Here is a 27,999-nt window from a genome sequence, read left to right as displayed (position 1 = left end):
GAGCATCTCCTCCCCCTCCTTCTTCACTGACCTTGGTGTCCGCAGGCTTGTTTCTCTTACATGTTCTCACTCCTCACTCCGGCGGCAGTTTCTCTCCGTCCCAACTTTTTTTTCCTTCTTAAAAATGTTATCACAGAGGCGTTACCACTATCACTGATTGGCTCGGCCTTGGCCGGCGGCGGGTCTGTCTCAGAGCCGGCAAATATGGGCTCGCTCTCTCTTGACCACAGGGGAAGCTTCCAGCAGTTTCTTACAGAAGCCACCCCTGTAACCCCCCCCCCGCCCCCGCTACCAAAACCTTGCCAAACAAAACCAATACACTATCAAAAGGAATAAAGGAAGATGAACACGGAGCTTGACGTGCAAGACTGCATGTCATTACAATGTGACCACTCACTGCCTTTCAAAGTTCTGGGATGGTATCGTACAGAAACTGTTATTTTGGAAACAATACTGTCAGCAGGCATTCACAACTTCTTTTAGAGCCTGATACAGTTAATTCCCACTTCCAAAGTTCAGTAACTGACAACTGCTTTTGACAAGTGTAGCTACACCCAGTAAACGGGCATCTCTCTCCTGGCTTCACATCTGACTGTCCACTTCAGGAATCGCAGTTCCTTTCTGATCGTTCACTATGATCTGCAGAACTGTTATTTCACATATGGGATATGGTACATAGGGCTGTAGTACACACTTCTGTTTCAAGGTGGACTTACATTGCCAAAGTGTCAAAATAGTATGTTTCTAAGGCTAATCTTCTACGTGTCACGCTCTACAGAAATAGCTAATAGCTAATACCAGAAGGAAGCACAATTCACTTTGTGAAGCAACTTGCACTAGAATTAAAAATCGAAACCCTACGAGACTAGAGCAAAATAGAGGCTTACCTGTATCCTTGAATGACTGTATAACGCACGTTAAATCAACGTTAACACTTTCTGCATTCTCCGCTTTCCTAAACACGATTCCAAGAAACCACATTGACACATATCCACTCCTAAAAAGACAGAGTCACAAATCTATCATTTATGCACAGATGCCAGTTATTTGGGTGCTAGCATCTACTCTCAAGAAGGGATTAAGCAAAACAGTTTAGTTGTACGCAGCAGCTAAAGATTGGAGTCAGCCCATACTCAAGTTCTCCGAGAACTCCTCCCTCAAGTTCTCCCTTCTTTAAAAAGATCCTACATGCTCAGAACCTTGCCCGCCAGACCTCCTACCTACAAAACAGTAGGTACGTAACTGAACATCTCTCACAGGTAAGCTGAGGTGAAGGAATATAAACGAGGTACAATACATGGGCCAAACTCTAGTTCAGAAAAGTAATGAAACTCACTGTTTACAAAGTTCTCGGCTGCCAGGGAAAGACTGTGGCTTTACATGTGCAATAGATATAAATTCATTCCTCTCCAAGTTTCCAACCAGCACACGAATTTTAGATTCCACAAGGCCAATCCTGATAAGAACAAGAGACATTTACTCATTTTTGACTGTATCCAGCACAGTAGTTATCTGCCTTCTTATAATACAATGCTAATACCAAAAATGCTAACCAGTCAGTAAGTAAGTAGTAAGTTTCATTCAGCTCAGCAGATACTAGATATTTATATCACACACACTGGAGTTGGAGATGTTTTCAGGGACATTGGAGCTTCAAAGTTTCCAAAGACAGAGGCAGTAAGTAAGTTTTACTTGTACTCTTAACAGGTCAGACACAACACTTCAACATATAACCTATGATGAAAATGTCAACAAGAAGCAGATTCCCAGCACCTCTGGCTGCATTTTGAAGTGCAGCAAAGCTCCTTTTTACCCCAAAGATCAAGGAGAACAACCGTTTAGAAAAGGCTCAAGCACAACTCTTCCATTACACCTGAGTAAAGATGCTATTCTTCTTGCAGACTGATCTGTGAAAAGAGTTTACCCTCTTCCAGCCAAACTGAAAAATATCGTTCCTTTAATAAACAAACGATCCAGTCAACACAGTCTCATCAGAGACTTACCCAAGAAATGTATCATGACCACCAAGGCTATTCTTTTAAATGAAGTACTGGCATTTTACCCTTCTACCTAAAACACTGATACCCTTGAAAGCAGTCAGAACTCTGTACGTTCTTCACAAGTATCTTATGTTGATGAACAACAGAGATGTGCCATCTATTCCCAAATCCATTCAAGAGTTGGTGAACTAAACTTGTTCTTATAGCAAACGGAAGCAAGTTTGTCTTCTGCTTTTCATTTTCCCAGATGCAAAACTAAGCCCCGTTTGCTGCCATTTCTGTCACTGCAAAAACGTCAGCTTTTACTGCAGCCAGAACTTTCCTCATCTTTATTGTGAGATACAATAAGCCTTCTCCACTTAAAACATCTCACATTAAAAACTATTTGGCTCTAAGCCCTCTGCCCAGAACTCCTTGTTGTATACCTAACTGCGACTGACATCAAGCTGTAGCTGACACGATTTTTAAGCGAACACATTAACAAGTTCAGGTAAGAGGTATTACCTACTAGAGCTGTTTTTAAACAGGAGCTAAGGTGTCTTTCAGAGGTAGCTCAAGAATTCAATCATTTGCCTTAGACCGCAAGCCGAACCCTGAAGTATAACCAAGGTGCCCTCAGAACAGGGGTCTGGTACACACAGCTATTTTCCTTGCTTACTTGAGCAAGGCAGGCAAAGCACTCGTTTCTTCAGAAAAAGAACACCACACACATTACAGTACCTTAATTCCTCACCGTTTCCCCTTATTTCAAGACTCACAGTTAGTCACCCCATTCACACAGGTTCAACAAGTTATTACTGGCATGTCTGCCTTGAGACAGTGACAAATACCACGTCAGCAGCAGTCATTTTCTCTAACCACAGTTGAAGGGGTTCTCACATTACCTTTCACAAAGTAGATCAGCACTCCTGCAATTTACCTATCCACTACCAAGCATGCCGAGATGATCATTTCCAGCACTAAACACAAGATGCCTGAGCACACTACTAGATTAAAACGTAGTAAACACTATTTATCACCATTCAGGTACTCTGTGCAGACGGTCAGGTTTCACCCCGATTAAACAGCCTTGTTTCACTTCACTGGAGAAAAGTAGGCTCTGGAACAGGCAGACTACATTACCAGAGCAACTTAGCGTTGAGTGCAATCTAGTCCTAAATTAAATATTGCATCCAGTAAAAAAGCTATGAAACCAAGCCTTCTAAGGCTCTACAACAGTCGTCTTCAAAGTGTCGGAGGGGGATGTACCCCAGGGGGTGCACAAGACAATCCACTGGGTCCGGGAAGAAAAGATTAGAACTTCAGTAATGTGTACGTAACTTGTAAAGAAGTAGATATAGACCGCAACTATGTGTTCAAAAATTACTTGTTTTTTTTTGTTTTGCTCACAGGAGTGCACAAAAGTTTGGAGACCACTGCTTTATAAGTCAGTAAAAGATCAAGCTCTCCAGTGTCCACTACACATCTGATGACATCAAGTAATCCCCATTTACTTCAGTCTCTGCAACAAAGAATATCTTCCTAACTGAAGTAGCCTTGGGTAAGTAGTCTCCTTAGACTCCTAAGGAGTCTGCTTCTCCAGATGGCACAGAGCATACGCACGCTAACCCTCTTTGTTCCTTCTCATCATGACTTAGGTCTTTAGCTTAACTTCTTAAACAGCAAGATAACTTACGCTAACTTCCCTTTACAAGAAAGCTTTTAGTTTTGCTGAGGAACTGTCTACTTACCTCCCTACTGTATTCCATGCCAAGCTGCACAGTCAAATACTTTAGTTTTGTGAACTGTATTAACCAAATGAAGCGCAACACTGAATTGAGCGTCAATGATGTATTGAACCCACACTCAAAGCAAGACTTACCACTCTAAGTGATGCTCTTTAGTAGAGGCACTAGCAGTCAGCACAATATAATGTCTAGAAGAAAAGAAAAAGTAACATTCTAGCTCAGGACTTGATATTCCTTCAAATGAAACCAAAACTGCCTTAAATGTATAGAAAATGACTTCCAGACAAGACACATTATATCCTGCAGGCAGCACAGTATTAACTGAAGAAAAACTGATTACATCCTTCAGAATCGTGTTCTGCTGCATTCTAAGTATCAGAGCTGGTATTTTTGTTAATAAAAACAGTGTCAGTGGCAAAACACAAACAGTTTTTCTATCTTCCCTATACTTATCCTTACCAAAATTCCTATGACTACCTCCAGCTTCTGAAAAACAAACATATCAATGCCATCTTGTATTTCGACTGCAAGCTAAAAGTCACTATGCTAACCAGTACGGCAATCATTTCAAGTTCAGGTAACAGATTTCATACATACTTGTATTTCTGAAAAAAGTCCAGTGGTTCAAAGAGCTTTGACCAGTCTGATTTTCCTTGGAGAATCTCATTCGTAACTGCAAGACCTACAATTAAGGTTGAAAACCTTACTACCATTTTGTTTTTAAGACTAGCAGAGCGTGATAGAAACTTTACAAGAGAAAGGTTTTGAACAGTAATTGACAGATCAAAAAGCAGGAATTCCCTTGACACAATACACGCCTACTACAACAGTTCATTGTAAAACTGCTCCCTTGTTGCCTGCAACAGGTAGACTTCCCAGAGAACTCTTCTGCCTAAAAGGGCACAACACCGCACGGAATATAACCAAGTCAGGTAATGTGGTTTCATATTGCAAGAATGACACCTTTTAAGCAGTTAATAAGCATGGAAAGAACTTTACCATGTCTGAACTCCTCCACCATTACCGCTCACGTTGATGTAGATACGTTGTACGTAGAGTTCTGCTGCGGATAGGCTGGGGTGATGGTAGGCATTACGAGGTATCGGTCTGATGGGTTCACCTGTGATGTTAAAACAATTGTGCTCAGCACCAGCAGCTTAGCTTAGAAGAAAGGTTCAAGGCTTCAAAATTCCATGTCTACATACCCTGGGGTCCCATACTGGTAAATTAAGATTGCTCTCTTCCTGTTGTTTCAGCAATACAGGTCTTGGCTACTCCCTAAACAAGAAAAGCCAGGCACTGACTCTGCCATGTAATTCAGGGTAGGACTGAATGGTGTTGGTCTAAATCTTATATAAAGAACCACCTCAGAAAGTGTTACTGCTTTACGCAAATCAAAATAGTCATCAATAGCTCTTACCATTCTGAAAAAACCAAGAAGAACTTGTTCACCAGAGTAGAAGACAAAGCGTTTGGATAGAGTTGACACGTTCTCGCTACTAGCACAGCACAGGAAACCCCACCAAGAAATCCCAGCACGTTGGAGTAAATGCCACGTCCTACAATGCAGACATTGTCGTTGCCCTGTAGTCTTCCCGTGCCCAAGCATAGTCCTTCAAATTTACAGCACCACCTTCACAACCTATAGGATACCTAGCACCCTTCAGCCTCCAAGTCAGTTATTTTTGCAGTGCAACGAGGCCAAAACTGTTGGTCCTTACAGCGATGCGAAAAAGAATCGTTACCACACCACTTCCCAAAATACCGCTACTCTGAAATTTGCCTGCACTGCTACAGCTACTGCTTCGCTCCAACTTCCCTTGAGAAGAAGGTTCTGCCATTCTTCTAGCACTTGCTCTAGTCACATGCGCAAACGGTATTTTCTTATTCCTTATCTATCAAGCTTTTATACTTCACTGGGCACTTTTTATCCTTTCTAGTCAGGTTCCTGGTAAGCAATGCAGCACCTTGTCTTGTAGGCACTCCCCTCATCTCCCCACTCCACCCCCATTAAAAAAAACCACAGAATCTACCCCACAGACAGTCCTTGAATCTAAACTAAAACACAGGTTTTGAACTAAAACCTGATATTTAAACAGCTATCCAAAGATGAAGGACTTCTAGTGCCATTGTTTTTTCAGCACGAGGTGCCTCTGGAAAGTTTAAAGATCACAAACAATCACATTACTCACGTTTTGCCCACAGTTTAATTGCACGGAGCGTGAGCCGGAAGGTCTCTTTATTTGGCACTAGGTGCAGGATTTCGTCAGTAACTCTGCAGCCTGTAAGAAAAAACAGTTGAAGTACAGCACTTCCTGGTAACAGGTACGAGTCAGTTCTGTGCTGTACTGGATCAATAGCTTACAGTTTCTCCTGCAAGTCTATGAAAACAAGTTTGCATTACTTGCTTTGTATTACCTTAAAAATCAGAGGTTACACATAACCTTACAGGCACATAACATAACAAATTAGAGGTTACACATTCCGTATCACCTCAGGTAACTGGTACCCTCAACAGCTTTTTCATACTTTAGACTACAGCCAACAATTGTCAATAAGGCCCTTCGACAGGATTCCGAAAGCTAGGTTTCTTTCGACAGCCAGGAACAATTAAACCAGTCAGCGTTAAACAGTGAGCAACTTCGGCTTCAGGTATTTTAAATATCCTTTTTTTTTTAATGAACTGCCACACAATCTTCTCTATCAAGTGCTCTACCTATTCACCTGAAGCAGTTTCTGTGGCAAACTGGAACACCACACACCCCCCAATCGAAGAAACATGAAACACAGGTCTATCTAAACACACAACTTGAAACAGCTGAATTTAAGCCCACTCGCCACCTCCTCAGATCTCAAGTATACAGGGGATCAGTTTCTGCATCCTGTACAGAAACTTGGGGTGTGTAACGTGCATTCCATACCAACTTTAGTAACATTTTCTTGTTAAAGATGTGCAAATATGCTTACCATTTAAGCTCCGTATACATCTTATATCCAGGCTTCTGAGACACGAGTTGTCTCTGAGATCAAGATTATCAGCAACAATTGGCACAGACAGTCTTGCAAAGACGAGATCAATCTTAAGAGGGAAAAAGTGCCAACCGTTAGAATGCCCCGCAGTTTGCAAACAGCACACTGGTGGGGGACAGTTACTCAAGTCTAAAAAGAGTGGTTAACATCTGTATTTAGAATTATGTGACTATAGATACATCTCCCAAGAGATTTACTTGCCAGAAGATTCAATACAATTTCTAGAAGTTCCCAATTTTATTTACAAAGCCTTCACTGCATCACCCCTTTCTTTTTAAGCTAGGGAAAGGAAGAGGGCATTTTAAGTTGGAAAAGATTACTCTAGACTTAGAGTTTCAATTAAAAGGGAACTTAAAATTATTCACAGAATTAAGACTTAAGTTCAGTCACCTCAACTATACTTCAGCAAAGGAGAGAGCATTTCCTTTATGCAGTAAGCCCTTTTGATCCTGAAGTATCTGCTTTTTAGTACAGTCTGAGGCAAGAAGATTATCCTGTGAAAGTCTGTACCAGATGAAGGCCACAAAAAGGTCACTGAATAAATCTCTTTGTGATAGTGATACCAAGCAGTAACTTGCTTTAGGGACTACAGCAGGCAGGTCTTGATTCATTGTATAGGATGTATTCAAGATAGCTGGATTCCTGCAGCTGACAGACCCAGGCGGGAGTCAAATGAGTACTTTCACTTTCCATGTTCCAGATTGTTTGTCCCATGACCACTTCATTTTGGATGTGCAGCAAAACATTTAGTCTGCTCACACGATTCGTACAGTGAACTACACTGTACACATCCCTCTGTAGATACCTAGCTTGGCAGAGCTAAGAAGACTGAGCAAGGACACCGCCTCTGCTCCCACTCTGCATGATCCTAGGGATAAATGCTATTCAAGCAGGCTACCCTGGTCTACAGCACAGGCCTAGAAAAAGATGTCCCTGATGCTCCCATGCCTGCTAGGCTCCCTAGGGGCTTATTTTCCTACAAACTCCCATTCTACTGCAATGTCTTCTCCTGGGATACTTTGCGGTCCAAAATAGCACAGTCACAGCTCCCTGGAAAAGTTATCCTATTCCAAAGCAAGAAAAAATTTACTCACTTAAAAAAACCCAAAAAATGCTTACCTCAACGCCATCAAACTCAAACTTGACAACTGGTACATATGTGTCTTCAACTGCCTGGAAAGGAGAGGATAACTGTGTAAGAAAACATGGTTTGCTACTTTAATGTTTCTCCTGAACTACGATCAAATGCAGAATTTACACTGCTAACTACTCAGTATAAAGACTGAGTTGCTTCCAAACCAGAAGAATTGTTCATAAGCTGCAAGCGGTATAGCACTAAGACGGTATAATACTAGCTTTAACAAGTTATTTAGCCAAGAGATCCGGAGGCTGATCACGTATTGTAATGAACAAACAGTGCACAATGAGCCATCAGTATCAGAGGTTGTAAGGTACTTACCTTGGTGGTGAGGAAGAAAAGCAAGACATTTCTGTAGCTATCTTACTCCTGGTTAACATCCAGAGAAATCGAGAACATTCTGTCCGCGTTTGCAGCGCGCACTAGCCTCCTGTATTTTTATTTTCTACCATGCCTGAGATGCTATCAGCTACCTTATGGGACAGTTTTCAATTTTGTAGCCCACTCGTCAGAACTGTGCCACAGCCCACTGACCCTGTCTTCGGTCACCTAAACAAAGGCTCATTAGCTATGCACGTGAAGTCTTTCAAAATGTCTGCACAAGGAAGACCAGCCTGAGAGAAACACTTCTCAGGAGTTCGGTTCTATATGCAAAGTACACAGCATATGCACCGGAGGGTCATTTTACAAGGCAGTTTTGTACATTCACAGCACAGCTCCTATTGACTTTATGCAAAGCTGACTGTGCATCTCTTCTACAAAGTCTTGGGCTGAGTAGCCAGAGAAGAACAGGACCAGAGAAGAATGAATTCGAGGTCCTAAAGTACACCCAAGGAACACCATGGCAAAGGTACTGACAGAAACCTTTCCACATCACATTCAACTTCCTTAGCTCTCAGGCTGCCCCTTCCTCTACCTGCATGCAGTTACTTTCTTGCCAAGCCCCTTACTACAGCTAGGATGAAAGCAAGGCTCCTAGGCACAACCTTGCTTTTTGATACTATAGCCCACTCATTCCCAAACCATGGGTAGGGGAGAAGTGAACCACAGAGATTCGGATCGGACATACAGTCACTGGGGAAGGGAACCAAAAGCTTGACTTCCACACTTTCATGCTGCGTAGACAGTATTTTAGAAGGGGCTCAGAAACAAGGCCCTTTTTCATTTTGGTTTGCAAGACAATCACTACCAATAGGAGTCTTTAACAGGAATATTCTTATTGTCAGAGTTGCACAATCTATCAAGGAGAGAGCTTGCTTACTCTTAGGTTTTTTATTTCCTCCTGACGTTTCAGTTTTTCAAAGAACGACTGAAAGAAATCTGATCTTTCTACACGTCTAGGAGCAACACAAGCCACGTCTATGTCAGCACCTGCAAAGAGATGCCATTTGTTCTGTTACTGTTGGAAGACACTTTCAAACATTATAACTATGACCAGACACCAAAAGTTTACCTTTAGTGTGTACTCCAAGCCTGTAAGAACCAAATGTAAATATTTTGCCACCAACATTTGCTACTACTGAAGGGGGAAGATTCTGTGGGTAGAAGAGAAAGAGTTTTCTGGAGAACAGAAGATACACGTTGACCTACGTGCAAGTTTAACTAGCATAGAAGTTACTTAGAAAGACTACAACAGCCTCCATAAACAATGTCTTCTCCCTCCCATACTGAGCTGTTAGTCTAATAGACTGATTCTGTTTTTCTGAAGGGAGTGCTGGCAACTCACAAACAACAACAACAACAAAAAAGGTGAGTACTGTAGCAGTCGCTTCATCAGTTTAAACAAAGACCTATTATCAGTCTTCCCTGCAGCAGACCCACATAAATGAACACCATCTAAGAGCCATACCAAAGGCAAGTCTAGAGTAATAATTTCAAACTAGATTGAGTGCTGTAGGCTGTCTGGGGCAAGTTTACTGCCCTGTTACCATCTGTCTCCCCCCACAATGTCTTGTTTCAGCTTTGTTAACCGCTACAAGTCAACTGACAGAGCCACTTCACAAACTTATTCAGTGCCCCAAGGACTTGAAGGTCTTCATCTAAAGGATCTTTTATACATTATTTCAATGGCTTTTACTACAGATCTCCTTGATACTTAAGAAGGAAGTTAAATGTTGAACTTTAGCATAAATCCTAGTAGTATCGCCTTTGAAAGAAACTAAAAGGCTTCAGCTGTTTTGATAAGAACCTATCAAAAAACCTTACCTGGCTCTCACCAAGTTCTGAAATCCATTCTTTGACCAAGTTATTCAGTCTGCCAAGAACGACCAGCCTGTAAAGAAAACTCATGTTAAGTTTGCCCTAAAAAAACCCCAGGACATTAACAAATTTTACAGTCTTGTTATACCTGTGATTCAGTTCTTCCTCCTCTTCAAATACCCCCAATGCTTTCATCGCTTCAAGCAGCTTCTGAGTATGAATGGAATCTCTATCCGTAGGAGGAGCCAAGCTAATTGCAGAAGTCATTCCATAGTGCCTTGGAGGCTGGTTCTGCAGCCTAGGAGTACTGGGGGAGAAAATAAAATACCGAAGACTCCACAAAAGAGAAAAACAAAACCCAACAAAACAACAACCACCACCTTACTGCAAAACACCCTTCCACTTACAGGTTTCCAAATCAGCTTCTGCCCTTTTGCCCAGCATTAATATAAATGAGGGAAAAAAGATCCTGCTTATGGTTTTTAGATAACTTGACCTAACTTAGAAGCAACTTCTTTAAAAAACACTTGTGGATATAAGAAAAGATCCAAGTTGCTGCTATCTGAAGACAGCTTATTTGCATTGCGCTAGACAGTTGGAACTGATCGCCAGGAAATGAAAAGGTTTGAAATCCACTAAGGGCGACACTATGTACAGCACAAGTTTTTTTGGACCCATTTCAGTTTCACAGCACTTTTGACTTAAGGTTATTCCCATCAGCTTCCCAATCACATTAAACAAGACAATTTAACACTGGCTTCTTTTAGTTCAATGTATTGGCTGTGCTTCTACTGATTCTGAAAGGACATTAGAGTTGATTGCAGAGCAGGGACAAAGTGGTCTGTTAAACAGAGTTGTTGCAGTAAATTCAGCATTGTTTCAGTAAATTCAGCAGGTTTTGTCTATGGAAGAGGATGAAGGAAAACATCAACCAATCTGCAGCTAATGTTGCTAGCAGAGCCTTGTGCTCTTAACACAGCGTTCCACTTTTATAGCTCAGAGGCTTAGCTCTACATACATCTGGTTTAATCTAAATCCAAGAGATGTACATCAGCACGCAGAGCAGCACAAGTTAAGCTCTGCTTGTAGAAGGTGCTCAAATCTGCTTTCGCTAGCTCACTGCCCAGTCAGGCAGAGCATTACCAGCTGAAACCAGGAGAGAGAAAGGAGGGGCACCGGAGGTAAGAACTGTACTTAATGGATCAAGGGTCTCTACAGAAACACTAGTAGCAAAAGGGGGACACCCATTAAAAAGGTCTCTACAACTCATCATGCTTGTCAAAGAGTCCATATCCAGACCCTAAGGCTACAGGGATTAATGATGGCATTATTCAAACCGGCTATTTTCCTACTTCACAAATGGACGGCTTCAAACCTTAGCTGGGTTAGTCAAGAGACGCTTAGAACTATTTAAGGTATCTGACCCACTTTGGCTGGAATGGGATGAGGAAATGCTCAAAGGACAGCCTCAACACTTGATTTTAAAAAGATAGCTTATTACAACTCCTGATTTCTAATTGTTGCCTTTACTCTGCCACTGAGGGAAGATGGATTTCTCTCTCGCAGAGTAGCTTTGTCCAACTACAGACGTAGCTTTTAGTCACCTAGTGGGCTCCCCCACCCCCCTTCTCTATGAGCTCATTTTTCAAACTTTTTTTTCTAGGCGTTTTCCAAAAAGCTGGCGGGGGTGGGGGGGTGGTATTAGGACTGTAGTCCTATGAACTACTCTCCCCAGTCAGAACGGCTGTTTACTTTCAAGTGTAACTAGGCCCTGACCTAATTTGCCTTGTCTTCTTTATAGGCATGTCAACTTCCACTTCATAAGTCAAAATATTCCTAATGAGTATTTTCCTTCTTATGATACCATTTTCATAACAAATACAGAAGGAAAGCCAATGAAGCGGGAGTGTGGTGGCAAGCACTTCTTGTTCTCAACTGAAGCCTTTTTCTCCCTGCTCTCTGTTCATTTGAGACTACACTCATTTCTTGACCCTCCTACTTGCCTTCCACATCCTCACCCCCAACACTTCCCTCAGTATTGCTCGGCTATACTTTTGTCTGTTGTTTCAGTTGTAGCGTTAGTATAAGATTTCTAACCATTATTTACCAAATCTCACTTTTACAGTCACCTAGCAGCAAACCACAGCTGGTACAAAGTATTAAAACCACCCAAATATTTCGACGTGCCATACAGAACGTACGGAAATGTGCTATCAGAGGTGTCCGAGGGGCAGGGGGAGCGCCGGGGGGCGCCCCGAGGCCCGGAGCAGACTCGCTGGCAGGACTCGCTAGGCGCGCGACTGACTGAATAGACGCTGGCCGGCCGGCCCCTTTGCCCTCCGGGCTGCGTTTGCGCTCCCTCTGCACGGGGCGAGGGGCTGTGAGGGAGCCCAGGGGAGGAGGAGGAGGTGAGGCGCTGGGGGGGGTCGGGCCGTGCCCCCCCTGTTCCTGCTGGGCTCCAGCTGTTGCAAATGTTCTGGTAAAGAAATCAACATTTAATCACATAGAAGAGTTAGGTTTGATTAAGAAGTAAAATTGTGAAGCGTAACGTATAGGATTGTTAAGTTTGAAACGTAGCCATAGAAACTTTAGGAGCTGTGTTATGCGTGACGCTAGGAACCGTAATATTGTTAAAGTCTGAAACAGCTAACCCTAGAAACCTCACCAGGAAGTTACTGGTTTTCCTACGTTCTGTTTCAGGAAACTAAGGAAACCGTCGTGGACACCAGTTTGCTGCTTGGAAACCCCCTTAACCTTCCCATCTCGATTTGAGTATCGACGATGCCAGTCAGCAGAGCCAAGTGTCACTGACCAATGATTGTTTTAAAATAAGAATATTGATAAGGTTATATAATCACAGGACCGATCGTTACAACGGTTAAATTTAAGAACGAGCATAGTATGCGTTTTTACGGAAGGAGCTTAGGTAACAATGACCTGACGGAAAAAGCCTGTAAAAACTGATGGATTTTGATATTAAGTGGGACACGCCTTTGGAGGAGCGATCCCCCGTGTCCCCAGCGCTGCGATAAACAAAGTGCCTGCTTCTTAACTTCACGTTGGCGTTAAGGAGTTTTATTCTGGATTTCGGTAACGGTTTTGGCGACCCAGATGGGACCTTGCGAGTGAGACTGGACGAGATGGCGTGTCGATCGAGCTCCGGCCGGCACCGAGGTATTCTCGGGGAGAACCGTCACCCTCGACACGCAAAGCTCCTCGCAGCGTTCCCTGGAAAAAAGGTAAGGCGCTGCTTCTTTGGAATTTGTTTGGAAAGCCTGCCCGTGAGGCGCGGCGAAAGCTTCCCAGGGTTGGGGCTTGGAGGGTAGCCGTCTGCAGTGGAAGCCTAGGCGTCTGCCCGTAAGTCATAAGCGAAAGCTATTGCTGGGTTGGACTTTGTGTATTATTTGGGACAGCTGTCGTTTGCATTTGTTTGGTATTTGGTATTTGAATGTATATAAGTATAATGGCATTAGCAAAATTGTTTAAGAATAAGAGTGCAGGAAATAGAACTGCTGATGAAAAGTTACCAGAAACGTCACCGCTGGGATGTTTATTGGCACGTTGGGGTGAACTGCAGGAAAAATGGTAAACAAACAGAACTTTGAGTTACAATACTATATTGCAATTACTGTTGTTTTGTAGGAGAGAGAGTAAAAGGAATAAAGTGCCATATGTAGATTTGTTCTTTTTAAGTGAACGTATCGGACGGGGACCGGAGGGGAGTCTCCCAGCAGAACCTCTGGTTACAGCTAAACTGGGAGAACAGAAAATTGAATTTGAGTTGACACTAGAGTCACCTTTTCAGTTTTAAATACCTCAGAGGGAGAGTTAAGTTTTGAAGAAATTGGTGGTGTTGGTGCAACAAGCGAACGAGAAACTAGACCCTTCTTTAAATCTTTAACAATGAAATTAGGAAAGCAATGGGTCACTCGGCAGTTTTTGTATGTGCCAAATTCTCCTAAACTCCTGTTAAGGAGAGGTCTATTTGAGAACTTAGAGGCAGAAATTAAATTTAAAAATGGAGAGCTTAAAATTTTAATTCCAGAAACTAAACGTATCGAAGCAGCGGCTTTGTTGTTAACAGGATGTTTACCGAAAGCAGAAGATTATACCGGTCCAAGTGTAATGCTGTCATTCCAATCGTCTGGACTGGGACGTTCCCGGTAAATCCAAAAAGCAGACCCTGTGAGAGTTGATTTAAAGCCAGGATCGAATCCGGTAAGAATGAAACAATACCCCCTAAAACCGGAAAGTCGGAAAGAGTTAGTAATGGTAATACAAAAATTTTTAAGATACAAATTGTTAATAGAATGTGAATCCAGATATAACACCCCGATCTTGCCTTTTAAAAGGCTGATGAAAAAGATGATAGATTAGTTCAAGACCTCCTCAGAGCAATAAATCAAATAGTACAAGGTATTCATCCGGTCGTAGCAAATCCTTATACTTTGTTAACAACCCTAACGGAGAAATGAGAATGGTTCACAGTGTTGGACCGAAAAGATGCCTTTTTCTATATTCCCTTGGATCCCAATAGTCAAGAGGTTTTTGCTTTGGAATGGGAAAATCCTGAGACTGGGAGAAAAACACGATATACGTGGACAGTCTTGCCTCAAGGCTTTAAGAATAGTCTTACCATTTTTGGAAATCAATTGGCACGAGAATTAGAGATTTGGAAGAAAGAAAATAATCAAGAAATCTTGCTGAAATATATGGACGATCTGTTAATGGTAGCTGAGATGGAAGAACAACGCACAAAGTTAACTCTTAACTTTTTGAACTTTTTGGGAATCAGTAGATATCGAGTGTCAAAAGAAAAAAACCCAAATAACCCAGAAAGAAGAAACTTAAATTTGAGTTTTAAAATCCTAAAAGGACAGAGACAATTGGGAACTGAGAGAAAAGAGGCAATGTGTCGTCTCCCCGAACCTAAGACTAAAAAAATGAATGACAAGCATTTCCGGGAATGGTCGAGTGGTGTCACCTGTAGATTATAAATTGTGGCTTGCTGGCCTGACCTTTATAGGAGCAGCTCAAAACCTCAAACGACGGATTGGACCGATGCTGAGAAAGCTACCTTCCAAGAATTGAAACAGGCTGTAATAGGGGTGCCAGCCCTAGCGTCTGCCAGATCTCACAAGAGACACTTGAACTTTCTGCTCGTGAAAGAAGAGGTAGAGCTCTGGGTATCCTGGCCCAATATTTAGGGCCAAGTGGGCGAGCTGTGGCCTACTTCTCAAAGCGATTGGATAACGTGAGTCTGGGATGCTCTGGTCGTCCGAGAGCCGTCGCTGCAACTGTGCTACTGATCCAGGAAGCTCGTAAGTTCGCCTGAGGAGAAAGGATTACTGTACGTTTCCCATATGATAACTGTTGTGCTAAAACGGAAAGGGGGGCACTGGTTATCCCCTAGCAGAATGCTGAAATACCAAGTGGTGTTGTTGCTGGAACAAGATGATGTTTACCTAAAAACTACTACCGCCGTTAACCCTGTTGCGTTTTCAACAACTGACCGAGTTAAAGGAGAACTGGAACGTGACTGCTTGCAGGCAATCGAAAGAGTTTACTCCAGCTGACTGGATCTCTGAGATGTGCCACTAGAAGAAACAGATTGGGAACTATATGCCGACGGAAGCGGTTCCATCTGTGAAGGAAAACGTTTTATCGAGATAGACAATAACTACTGAGGAGGTACTTGCGTTGCCAACTTTGCCTTCGATGATCTCTGCCCAAAAGGCTGAATTGATAGCTCTTACTTGAGCTCTGGAACTAAGTCAAGGAAAGCGAGTCAACACTTGGACAGACTCAAAGTATGCTTTTGGAGTGGTACGTGCGCATGGAGCGATACGGGGAGAAAGAGGACTGTTATCTGCACCAGGAACCGCCGTTCAGCACGCAGAACAAATACTGAAATTGTTAGAAAGCATTCAAAAACCAACAGCAGTCACGATGATGCACTGTAAAGCACATCCGTTAGGTAAGACCGGTCCTAACGCAGGTAACCGACTGGCTGATAAAGCTGCTGAAGAGGCTGCAGAAAAAGGCATCCTAGCACTAGTTCCAGAGAAAGGTATAAAATTGCCTAAAGAAACTCCAAATTATAATGAAAAAGATGAAGAATTAATTATTAGATTGCAGGCTAACAAAATGAAACAGGATAGGCTGTAACACCGACAGGTCGAATAATAGTCCCACCCACAATAATAAGAGAAAATGCCCCATTGAACATCACAGAGTATACTGGGAAACAGAAAGCGAAATATGACAAAGATTGTTTAAACAATTATAAGTGGATGTGAAATGTATATGTAAAATTATCCCCGAACCAGTAATAAGATCATCTTTGGGATTATTAAATAAGGAAATTTTTTAGAAGAATATTAGCAAATTGATTTTATAGAATTGCCTTGAAAATAAGGATATGTCCTAGTTTTAGTTGATATCTTTACTGGGTGGCCCAAGGCTTTCCCTTGTCGCACCAACAAAGCAAGGGAAGTAGTCAAAGTCTTGCTCAAAGAGATAATACCAAAATATGGGGTGCCTGTAAGAATGTCATCTGACAATGGCCCTCATTTTATAGCAAAGATTATGAGACAAGTTGAGCCAAGTATTATCTATGGATTGAGACTATCACACCCCACATAGACCACAAGCAAGTGTGTGGGCAGAGAGAGAGAGAGAGAGAATGAACTATATCCTTAAGCAACTGTCGAGTAAAATTTGTCAGGAAACCTCACTCCTCACATGGGTTAAAGCATTACCCGTGGCTCTATTAAGAATCGGAGTATAGCCAGAAGAGAAAGAAAAGCCAAGTCTTTAGGAAATGTTGTATGAAAGACCATATCAAGAGTCCTGTGTTCTGAGTATCTTGAGTGCCTTTGGAGATATGTTTTTAAAAGGTGTTATGATTTCTTTAAGCAATTCTTTTCAAGAACTTTGTCAGTATGTCTCCACAGCTGGACCCTTAGAACTGGACGTAGCAGCGCATCCCTTCCAACCAGGAGACTGAATATATATAAAATCACCGAGAAGTGGAAAGGACCGTATCGAGTCATTTTAACAACACTTGTAGCAGTAAAGGTCTGGGAGAAGAACCTTGGCTTCATTATTCGAGAATAAAGAAAGCACCCAACAAGAAACTGGAAGTCTAAAGAAACTGTCCCTTTAAAACGGAAAATCTATAAGTAAGTTTCACGTTATCTATTTGGGAAAACAGTTGTGTAAAGTTTATAATGTTGGGGTTGCTATTAGGAATATTGTCGAGGGCAATAATCTTTTTGTGTGTTTAGAGGGTGTATGTGGGTTTTTTTGAGGGGTTCTAAACATGAGATAAACAAAATGAAACAATTATTGTTTGAACTATTCATCTTGATATTAACCGGTTTTGTAATTTGAATTAAAAAAAATAATCTAGTTTTGTAACTGATTCAAAGTTTTGTAAAGACACAGAATTTAACCTCGGTAACAGCCTGCCTTTCCGATTCCAAAGTCAGATGAAAATCTAGTTCCGTGGAGAATACTGACATTGAATTTAACCAAAACTTGAGAAAAGAGGTAGAACAACGAGAATCATTTTAGCAGATTCAATTGGATGGATTTAAAAGGCAATTATTTTTTTTAAATTTGAAAGAAGGAATTATAGCGTTGTGAATTATAACGTTACCAAACCATCCACCTCACGGACAAAAGAATTAATTTACTCGCCCTTCGGGAGAAACTTGTACAAGCACCCCTCGGGGCTGTCAGCTGCCAAAACCGTAGAGACAAGTGCAAAAAGGAACTTGGGATCATGTTTAAAATATAAAACGATGTTTAGAACTTACTGGAGTTCCAGGATCCTTGTTAGAGCCACCCAGAGTTGGGACCACCTGTGGAAATTTAGACCGGTTTAGACAACCAGAGAAACATCACACATCCTAAACAGAGCTGTATGAAAGTTTGTACTTGCAGCTAGCTCCTCTGACCCCAAACTCCCAAGACCTTCTCTAGTAGCTAAAGCTCCAAGATGGGGGTGTATTTGTAGAAAGGATAATAATACTTCACATGATCTTTGGTCCCCTCTTAATAACAGGAAAAATTTAGCTTGGAGTTGACAGCATTAAAGGACAGGTGAAAAGTTCAGGCTTAACTGCTTGGGTGACTAGTGATGCTATATGACCCACTCACCTCTTCATGAAGGAGAAAAGCAAATCGTGGTCTTGAGACTTAATAACTCTATCCTCTCTCTGGAAGAAATCTCCCTTGTGGCCTCGCTCGCGGGTGGACCTGGGGAAATCGAAAAGATGATACCTGGCAATCGCCAAGTCTTAGAACTAAAATAAGATGGGTATTAAAATCTGTATTTTGACCCCAGTTAACACCTCTTCCACATCAGATGACTCTTGACATCTGTCACTCAGTCAAGGCAGTGCCTGCTGCTTCACTTCACCTTGGTGGTGAGGGGTTTGGTTCCGGGTTTCGGTACCACAGCTGCGGGCCGGGGCTGGAGGAGCCGCAGGTGCGGGCAGTGAGAGGCTGATGGCGACGCCCCCTCCCTGGCAAGGGGAGGGGCTGCCGGGGGAGGGGCCGCCGGGAGCCCAGGCAGGAGCGGAGCTGAGCAGTGACCGGGCTGCGGCTGCCCCGAGGGAGAAGGTGAGCGGGGCCGGGCGCCCCTCGGAGCGCGAACGTCGGAGGCGGGGGTGGCCCGGGGGAGGTGGGGGCCGCCTGTGCCGAGGCCGGGGGGGGAGCCCTGGGGGCTCACAGGGCGGCTGAGAGAACGTGCGCGCGGGGATGGGGGGGGGGACGCTGACAGGGCGGCTGAGAGAACGTGCGCGCGGGGATGGGGGGGGGGACGCTGACAGGGCGGCTGAGAGAACGTGCGCGCAGGGGGGGGGGGGCGCTGACAGGGCGGCTGAGAGAACGGGCGCGCGGGGGTGAGGGGTGGGGCGCTGACAGGGCGGCTGAGAGAACGGGCGCGCGGGGGTGGGGGCTCACCGGGCCCCGTGGCGGGGCTGCGCAGTCGGCCGGCGGGTCCCGGGGAAAGCCCCGAGGAGGACGGCGGGGTCCGTGTTGCACGCACGGAGCGGCAGCGGGGCCGCGCCGTGCCGGAGCTACCCGGAGCGGCGCTGGGGGCTCGGCGGGAACTGCCGCTGCGCCAGCGTGGGGAGGTGGGGGGGAACGGAAGCGGCGTCCCCTCGGGGTCAGGCAGCAGGGCAGGCTGCCTCCCGGGGCATGCCGGGAGCTGTAGTTTTTCGCGGACTCGGCGGCCGGGCAGCAGCGCGGCTCTCGGGCGCGGTGTAGTCCTCGCGGCCCCCGGAGTCCGACCAGGTCAGACTCGGGAGCGTTGCCGGTTTCGCGTGGTTTTCCGCGGGCTTCCCGCTGCGCCCGCTCCCCGACCAGCCGTGCGGACGCGCCTCCTGGGCGCATGCGCCGTGCTTCGCGTTGGGGCAGCCCGGCGTTCGCTCGCCGGCGCAGGCGCCGTCCCCGTCCCCGGAGGTTTGTGATCTTGGGAAGCCCATGTCCTGGATAGCTGGGGTTGTGCCTTGCAAGCTTGTGGGTTGTGGCTTGCAAGCCTGTGACTCCCACCAAGTTCCCAACAAATTCAAACGTAGAAATTGTGCATCGGCCCTCCTCGCCCCCTCCGAGCTGGTCTGTTCTCTGTGGTCACCATTAGTAGCCTCGGTTTCCCACCTGTGGTTCTCCACAAACCCAGAGCCTCGCAGCTCCATGCTGAAGGGAGTGGGGAGCTACACACGGAGAAGGCAGAGGCCCGAGTTTGTCTTTTGGGGATGAGAAGTGGGGAGGAACTGCCGTAAATGGGACGTATCCCTGCTTGAGACATGGCTGTTTCAGCTGTGCACATGGAAAATCCTCAGATACGTTGCATCTAGCCCTCCCTTCCATTGACCCCGGGAGAACTGGCCTCCTGTGTCCCCCAAGTTTATTTACTTCCTGCTGCAGTGAAGTGGCTATTTTTCTTCTTTTCTCTGAGGATTTTGTGGATCTGGGCGTGGGAAGGAGTGCCTTAACGCTGGCTTTCTCAGCCTACTTCTGGGAAGCCAGGCATATCTGCAGATTAGAGCCGGGGGAGTGGCCCAGACGCCTTTTATTCCTCGGAGGGCAGTGGATTTGGGGAGTTAGAGCAAGGCATGCCTGGATGTTGGTCTCCCTGAGGGGGAGGGGGTTTACAGCCAGATGACTGAAGAGCCTCCCCCAATCACTCCTGGGGAAAGGGTTGGGGGGTGGCTTTTAATGTACCCACGGTATCGATGTGGCAGGTGAGCATACACCCCCCTCTTGGCTGGGGGATCTTATGTGGACGCCTGCTGAGCCAGGGCTGGAAGCCCCTCTGCACACCCTGGAGGAGCTGGGTGCAGACTGGGGACGTGAGGGCAGTCGTGACATGGACACAGAGCGGCAGAGAGTCCTGCTCTTTCAGCAGTTAACGGTGCTACCGCGTGGTCAAAATCTCAAGTGCACCCGTCCAACCGTGCATTCTCTTTCCTGGGGTTTGTTTGTGGGACAAATAAACTGCCCAGCACTAGATGAGAAGGTTGTCTGCACTCCACCTCAAATCAGGTGCGTCACCTCTCCGTCAGGAAAGAAGTATGGGGCTGGGCATAAAAGGAACAGTAACTCCAACGTCGGGATTCTTTTTGGCTCTGGGCACAGAGCAGGTAACCACAGCGATACAGAGAGGGAAGGAGGTGCTGATGGGTTTGTACCTTGGACTTACACTGTAGAGGATGATCTGTTCAGGACATCCATGTCATAGAGTAGCTATTGCATGATTTATACTCGTAATCAGGTTCCTACTTGATAGCCTTAACTTTGCGTGGCTTGCGTATTGAACTTTGCAGTAGTTTGTTTGTTTTTACATTTCCTTAAGGTCTAGGCAAAGGTTTAGAAAGTTAGCAGACTTAAGGATAAGTATTTATTACTTTGTCCTGCCACGTTGCCATTTGAAACCTGTTCTGAGTGTTGGTGGTATTCAAGAAATTGGCCGAGATTTAGAGGGTGAATCTGTATCTTTAGGTGTACTGAGCAGAAAAGTACAATGGATCTTTTTAGTTGCCAGATAGCTTTCTTTATCCAGGCGGTCAATTTGTCAAGATCAGGCTGCAGTGTCCAGGGGGCCGGGGAGGGAAGGTTGGTGTTCAAGCTTCTCATTCCTATCAGCGGTGACTCCGCTTGCACCACTAAGTGGTGCTGTGTACATACGCTTAATTAAATCGGGAGCTGCCTGTGCCTGCCTGCTTGTGCAGTTCGGAGTGGTCATTTTAGAGAAGATGTTCTTTTGGCTGCATTTGTTCTCCTGTGATACAAAAACTTGACAGCGATTGGGGGCAACTACTACTTTAGGAGGATTTCTATAAAGTAAGAAATTGCCGGTTTTATTTTGTCATGATGGGCAAAACAATAACTGATTCAGAATCACGTCCACTGCAGCTTATGCTTCCGTAACACACCACTCAACTGATTTCTATGCGTAAATGTCTTCGGAGAGGAATCACAGGTGCCTGCTGTGACTATAGGGACAAGCAGTATGGGCTCACAGGAACAGAACATGCTTTGCCTTCCCATCACCAGAAGAAAGAGAGAAAGAAAGAAAGAGGTGAAGAAGGGTGCTCAGGAGCAAGAGGCTGCAAGGAAGTTGCTGTACATGATCCTTTTGCCTTGCTTTATCTGACAGAAAAGCTGCCTTCTGCTAGTTGGGTCTTGGCTTGAAAGACAAGGGGAGAGAGACTCCCGCCCCTCTCCCAGGGAGTGTGCTACTTTTGACTGGCTTGTTCTGACTATGTGATCTGCAATTACAATATTTAGGTTGCGTGCTGACAGTCTATACCACTGACTCCCTGAATGGTTTTTCATTTCTGTCCCTGCTTCCTTCTCCAGCTTTTTTCAATATATCAATTTAAAAAAAGAAAAAAATTAATAAAAATTTAACCTTACATGAACATCATGCGTTGGCTTTGGCCCCAAACACTTTATTTCCTAGAAATAAGTTGAGTCTTTTCATCAGAATATGTAAAAGATTTCTAGCCACTGTAGTACTATTGTATTGTTTGTTTTTTTAAATAAGATTCTGTCCAGGTTCCAGCATGTGCACTAAATTTCTACTGCAGTAGAAGAGAGTCTTAAGCTGAAGAGAGATTTCATGGTTGGGAGAGAAAAAGAGCAGATCTTGACTCAAAAGTAACTTTTCCAAGGGAAAGGTAAACTCTTTTGTTTCTTTGGGGATTTTTATTCTGATAGCACAAGCATCTTGTTCTCTCAGGATTTTGTTATCTCTGGGGAAAAAAAACCTTGGTGGTGTGTCACTTTCCTCCTTCCCTGGTTGTGTTTTTTTCACTCCTTTCAGAGGAAGTGCTAATACTGTTATAATTTAGGAAGACATTTTTAACTTGTGACTCGGAGGTCTGCAGACATCACTGTAAAGACAGTTTCTGTGCATCCAAATGCTGTTAATCCCTTAAAATACGAAATGAAAGATGTGTAACTTGGAGCTGAGAGGTCAGATTATTCCAGATGGGTCTGGTTTACTTTGCATTCAGTGTTCCTGTAGCCTGTTGCTTTGGAAGGTGCAGGTAATAAGCTTTTCAATTGAATAAATGAGCGGTAGTGTTTTTTTGTTTTCCTCCCCTAGAAATGTAGTGCTTGATCAGACTGCACTGACCTGTAGAAGTTGTGGGCACTGTGGTGTTCTCCAGAATGCTACTTGGGCTGCCACTACAAGTAGGTCATTTAAAATAGTAACCTTAGACCTTAAAAACACATAAAAACTTCACGATGCTTAAAGTATAGAGCAGAGTAGTCACCAGGTTAAAATAACTTCATGCTTATGACATGCACAGCGATGGTTCCTTTCAGGTTTTTTGGTGTTGGTTTTTTTTTTTTTTTTTTCCTTCTTCTTTAAGATGGCACTGGTTGCAGTGATCTTCAGTTTTACGACACAGCTAACTGTCTTAGTATGGATATGGTTCCTTTCTGCCTACTATTTCCGTTTACTGGCAGACATAGTTAAGATAGCTCTTTGGAGTTGTGGAGTGCGCGTGTGTATATAGATATATGTGTGTGTGTGAATGTGTCTGAAAATAATAAGACCTAAAGTCCCCTCCCCACATCATTAGCTTTCGCTGCCCTGTATTTCAGTGTTACCAAGATTTTAAAGTGACCCAAGTATTGCTGTTGCAAATGTTTCCATGTTTGTCTAACTATTGTGATGACATAAATAAAAAGAAAAAAATCAAAACACTAAATGTTTTATTACTTGCCCTATAAGTATATAGGCGTTCCATGTCTAATATCTATTTCTTTTTTCAGGATTCACTGTATTTATTTTTTTTTTTTACCCTATGAAACGGAAAGAGATTTCTGGCTTACTGTTGGCTTTTGATAGACGTTTTATCCTTGGGGAATTGCCCACCAATTACTTCATAGAGTTTGGAATTTAACTGAAGGACATTTTGCATGCCCGTGTTCAAATAGCGATGCTAACAGGCCACCATACGGTTCATGTTGATAGCTTTATGGATACTTAAAGGTAGGCAATAGTCTTATTTTTTAATAATGCTTAACCTTTTTCTCTTTGGCATGAACAAGCAAGTCTGCCTGGTTTTGTAGGACTTGCAGCTTTTCCTTAACATCAGACTTTAAAAAGGGGAGAACCAGTAGTATCAGGTACGCAGTTAGGATGGCGATTTTTAAAATACTAAGCTGCGTAACGGTCTCGGGAAGAACATGTGTGACTGGGCGTGAGAGTCTGTGGTACAGCATTACTAACCTTTGCTAAAAAAAGTTTTGAAGAATGAAGCATTTGCTTTATGAACGGTACTTGAGGATGAATTCTGATGCTGCTAAAGTTGATTGAAAAATAGGCACTGATTTCAGTGATGATGCAGGTGTGGTTTCTGTTCATGCCTTAAATCTGAAAAGAAGAGAAGAGAAACCTCCATTTGAAGGAGGATTTTGTATGAAGGGTAATCAAACCAGTAACCTGCTTTAAGAACGACTTTAACATATTTGGAGCATCGGTTAAAGGCAAATAAGTCAAGTTTATCATATCCTCCTACCTAAGCTGTGACTATTGAATACAGTCAGCAGTCCACCTCAGAACTTGTTGGTGTGCAACTGCAACGTGTTAAGTTGTAAGGCTTCACAGCCACGAGCTGACGGGCCACAGTTCTCTCCCAGCATGAAGCGCTGTAAGTTTTAGTTTCTTGCACAGCAGTGACTCTTTTCAACATTAGTAACTATACAACAGGGTAAAAGGCAAAGGCAAATTTAGTGAATAATAATGTGTCGTTATCAGAGTAGCTGTTTGCATTTCACCGTGATGCAGATGCTTTCTATAGCAGTTGTGTTGGCACATGTGTTAGAATTCGGTTAATCCTCTCCTGAACTCATGTAAACTTTTGGCTTCAACTGCATCACTGACAATATGTTTCACAATAGAATAATTATTTCCCTTAAAAAAAAAAAAGGGGGGGGGGAGGGAATAGGAAGAAGGGGTGGAGGAAGTGGGTATAAAAAAAATCTGTTGTCTGCCAGTGCTGTGGGCTGCTCACTCATTTTTCTGTAGAACTCCTGGGTTTTTTTTTGTTGTTGTTGTTTTTCTACCTTAGCCTATTAGCCTATCCTCTGCACCTTTGGTCATTTCCTGAAGTTTGTCTGTAGTTTCCTACATTAGTAGGTAAATGTATCTTTTTTACTTTACAGAGCTTTGATAGTTTTTTAAATTATACAAGTAATTTAAATCTTGGAACAAATGTCTTTGCTTATTGATTTTTGTGAGTAGCTGCAAAAATCTTATGTATTAGTTGCCCCTTTTAAAATTAAAATAAAAATGAATGCTATGCAAGAAATAGGTTGCAAGTAACTGTTAGGGTCTTACTACTGCTCGCTGTTGAGAGATCGTGGGAAGTGCAGAGAATTTGTGTTAAAAGTTATGGGCATTTTTCAAGATAGTTTTCCAGGTCTGAGGCGTGCTGAAATATCTTTTTCCTGTGATAGTGTGTTTAGTTTCATTGACTTCAGCGGAACACACAGAATACATTGACTTAAACTAGCTGAGAATCTGATGATAAGGTTTTATACTCTACCTAACATAGTGTTGTGATGACCTGTCCTCCAAACTCAAAATTATGTTTGATGATCTTAACAGGAGGCCGGATCTTTGATCTGGAAATTATGCTGATAGCGACATTACAGAATCCAGGCTTGTAACTTCACTGGTTTCTTGCAGCCCCTCAAGTTCATGAAGGACAATAAGGACCCATTCTCTTTTGTTCTTGTGCTATGATCAGGGATGGAAGTATGACATTGTCAGTTGTAAGAAGTGGCTTAACTGCTGTTGGAGTCTGCTTTTATGCCTGGAAAACCTGTTGATTTGCATGGGTTTGCACAGCTTATGCTAATGATGTGGCTGGAATGAGACAGGATCTTGTGTAGTCTGCAAGGGCTGTGTATGGTCCTGGTTTATAGCTGGGTGGGAGGGATTGGTTCAAGTTACTTCTGATTTGCCCTATTTAATATCTTAAATAGGAGTGAACAGGGTGATTGGAACGGTTTCATTTTTACAAGAGGACATTTATAAATCGGTTTTTATCCTGTGTTAGAATTAAGATGTGTATTTACTGGAGACAAGGAGTCTAGCCTGAACACTGAAACACCTCCATTTTGGGCACACTATTGGAACTTTTTTAAAATTTTCAAATCATAACAGTCTGTCAGTTTATGCTTGTTGAGTCTGAGACATTACATGATGCCCTTTGAACAGGTAAATATTGCTAGTACTTGATACTTGGTTTGTAGACTATACCTTTTGTATGTTCTGAAATCACATATAAATAACTTCTGTTGTTTCCCTTTCATTTATAGAAGCTCTGTTCGTCAAACCATATAAGCACATACCTAAATTCAGTGTTAAACTTCCTGAATTGCTCTAAACTACTGCGTTGCTGTAAACTGTTTTGGCTGATAAACCTAAGCGGTCAGCTTGGTATTCCTACGTGTATATGTGATTAAGATGCAATAGGTCGGAACAAGTTACCAGGCAACTGCATGCTCCAGCTGCATAGGAGGCACAAAGCAGCTGGCCCGTTCCTTGTAATCAGTGGGAAAGTACAGATTCTCCTGTGACCTCGGTCACTCTTGTCTAACATATTAGATAAGAGTATTTTGATACTCCTCTCGCAGTGGGAGAAACACTGCTTGTGTCTGTGCAGTGTGTGAAAATCACTTTACCAAGACGCTTTTATTTCTAAAACCCTTGGGGAAAAAAACCTCGAAACGGAATTTAAAAACTTTTTTAATCCAAGGCAAACGTCAGGATTCTCATTCTTACGAAGTATTTTACAATTGTGTAACCTTGTAGACTGTACGGAGAATGAGGATCTTGCATGTGACATACTCAAAAGTTTCATTTTCGGTGTTCTACACGCTTCTACTGATCGCAGTGCCTTTGTTTCCTAACAGCAAGTGGCAACAGACAATGCGTATGGGTCTCAAGGCCCTGTGGAACAGAGAAGGTAGTTTGCCAGTGTTCTTACTGCTGTTGCAGACATTGTTTCAGTGGACTGAAAGTGGCACGTTCCAAGTACCTTTTCCTACCATTGCTGCGTATTTTTTTTTTTTTTTTAATCCAGAAGAATGTTTCTGTACTTCCCTTCCCTATAGGTGCATGTTGATTTACATTGCATGCTATTGCAGTGTTCTTAGTCTACCAGTTACAGATTACTCCTTTCAGTTCTTGTGCATTTCTGAATGTGTATCTACCTATACACCTACTAAAGTCACATTTCTTCAGACCTGATATGCAACTGCTACGGAAGTCAGCTATTGTGCTAGTTATGGTGTTTACCCCGTCAGTTGTTTTACTATCTAATAAGTACCTGATGACAGAGAAGGGGAGTGTCAGAAAATAGACCAGTCAGGTCAGGCTTTATGTTAGAAATGGTTTTCATAAGATTTAAGAGAACGCAATTTTGGCATAAGGATTTACATACCGCTCCCGGTGTTCTGTTGGGCTGACGGTGTTCTGTTGGGCTGACGTTTTGCAAGAAGCCGAGGTGTTTAACTTTCAGAAGCTGTTTATGTAAATTGGCTTACCTATGAGTAGTCTCCTTCAGCTGTGTGTAACGAAGAAATAAATGTGCATCTCTAGACATGTGCATATGCAGATAGAATTGTAAGTGCAGAGCTGGGGATGATGCTTGTGTTTGAGGGTAGAAATACGGAGAGGGACAGCAGTGGGGAAAGAAGAACCTTTGAAGATAGTCTAGTGTTGCTCTCATTCTAGAGGTGAATGATCAACTTTCTGTACCATTCTTGACAAATGCTTGCCTAATTTATTCTTAAACATTTCCTGTAATTGTTACTACTGTTGCAAAGATTGCCACATACCCTAAGTTTTTCAGGTTGTAATTTGAGCCCCATGATTCCGTGTAACTGTGTGCAGTGGATGCACACAAAAGTTCTTCCTTACAGCTACCTTTTAGAGTTTAAACATTGTTATTTCTCTTCAGTATTGCCCTTTCCAGGTTAAGCAGCTGTTTTTCAATTTATGCTTTGAAGTCAGACTTCTGTACATCGTTGAGCACCCTCTTGGACTTACTGTAGACCCTCGCCAGTTATACTACACCCTTCTTGAAAAGCAGTACATCATCTGGAGGGTTCAGCAGCTAATCTGTGCAAATGTAGCGCGGCAGAAATAATGCTTGGACGTACTAACTCCAGTGTGATGTGTGAGGAGGAATCACTGGGCCTTTTGATTAGCAAGAAACGGTACGTAAAAACTAGGTGACAGAAATAGGACACGCAGCTGGCATCCTGGTCTTCAAGCTTGCAGTGCAGCTCCGTGGGCTTTGGCTGACTACAGAAGAGCATGAGGCACAGGAGAGAACTGCTGCTGGATCTTAGTGAAAGG

The 27,999-nt window shown here is 43.4% G+C and overlaps 1 long non-coding RNA gene and 1 pseudogene across 1 annotated transcript in view; both read right to left on the bottom strand.

Annotated features, from left to right (window-relative positions):
* Positions 1 to 62: 62 nt before the first annotated feature.
* On the bottom strand, positions 63 to 10,367 carry LOC126036666 (poly(A) polymerase gamma-like; annotated as a pseudogene).
* Positions 10,368 to 12,801: 2,434 nt separating this feature from the next.
* LOC126036669 (uncharacterized) overlaps positions 12,802 to 27,999 on the bottom strand; it is a 52,491-nt gene continuing 37,293 nt past the window's right edge. Inside the window, exons 3-5 of the long non-coding RNA XR_007505216.1 lie at positions 14,188 to 14,333; positions 13,622 to 13,665; positions 12,802 to 13,322 (exon numbers count right to left, since the gene is read on the bottom strand). This is a non-coding gene — a long non-coding RNA (uncharacterized LOC126036669). The remainder of the gene's footprint in view (positions 13,323 to 13,621; positions 13,666 to 14,187; positions 14,334 to 27,999) is intronic.

Source organism: Accipiter gentilis, unplaced genomic scaffold (genome assembly GCF_929443795.1).
Source record: "Accipiter gentilis unplaced genomic scaffold, bAccGen1.1, whole genome shotgun sequence".
NCBI classification, from domain to species: Eukaryota; Metazoa; Chordata; class Aves; order Accipitriformes; family Accipitridae; genus Astur; species Astur gentilis.
This window is presented reverse-complemented; position numbering and strand designations above follow the sequence as displayed.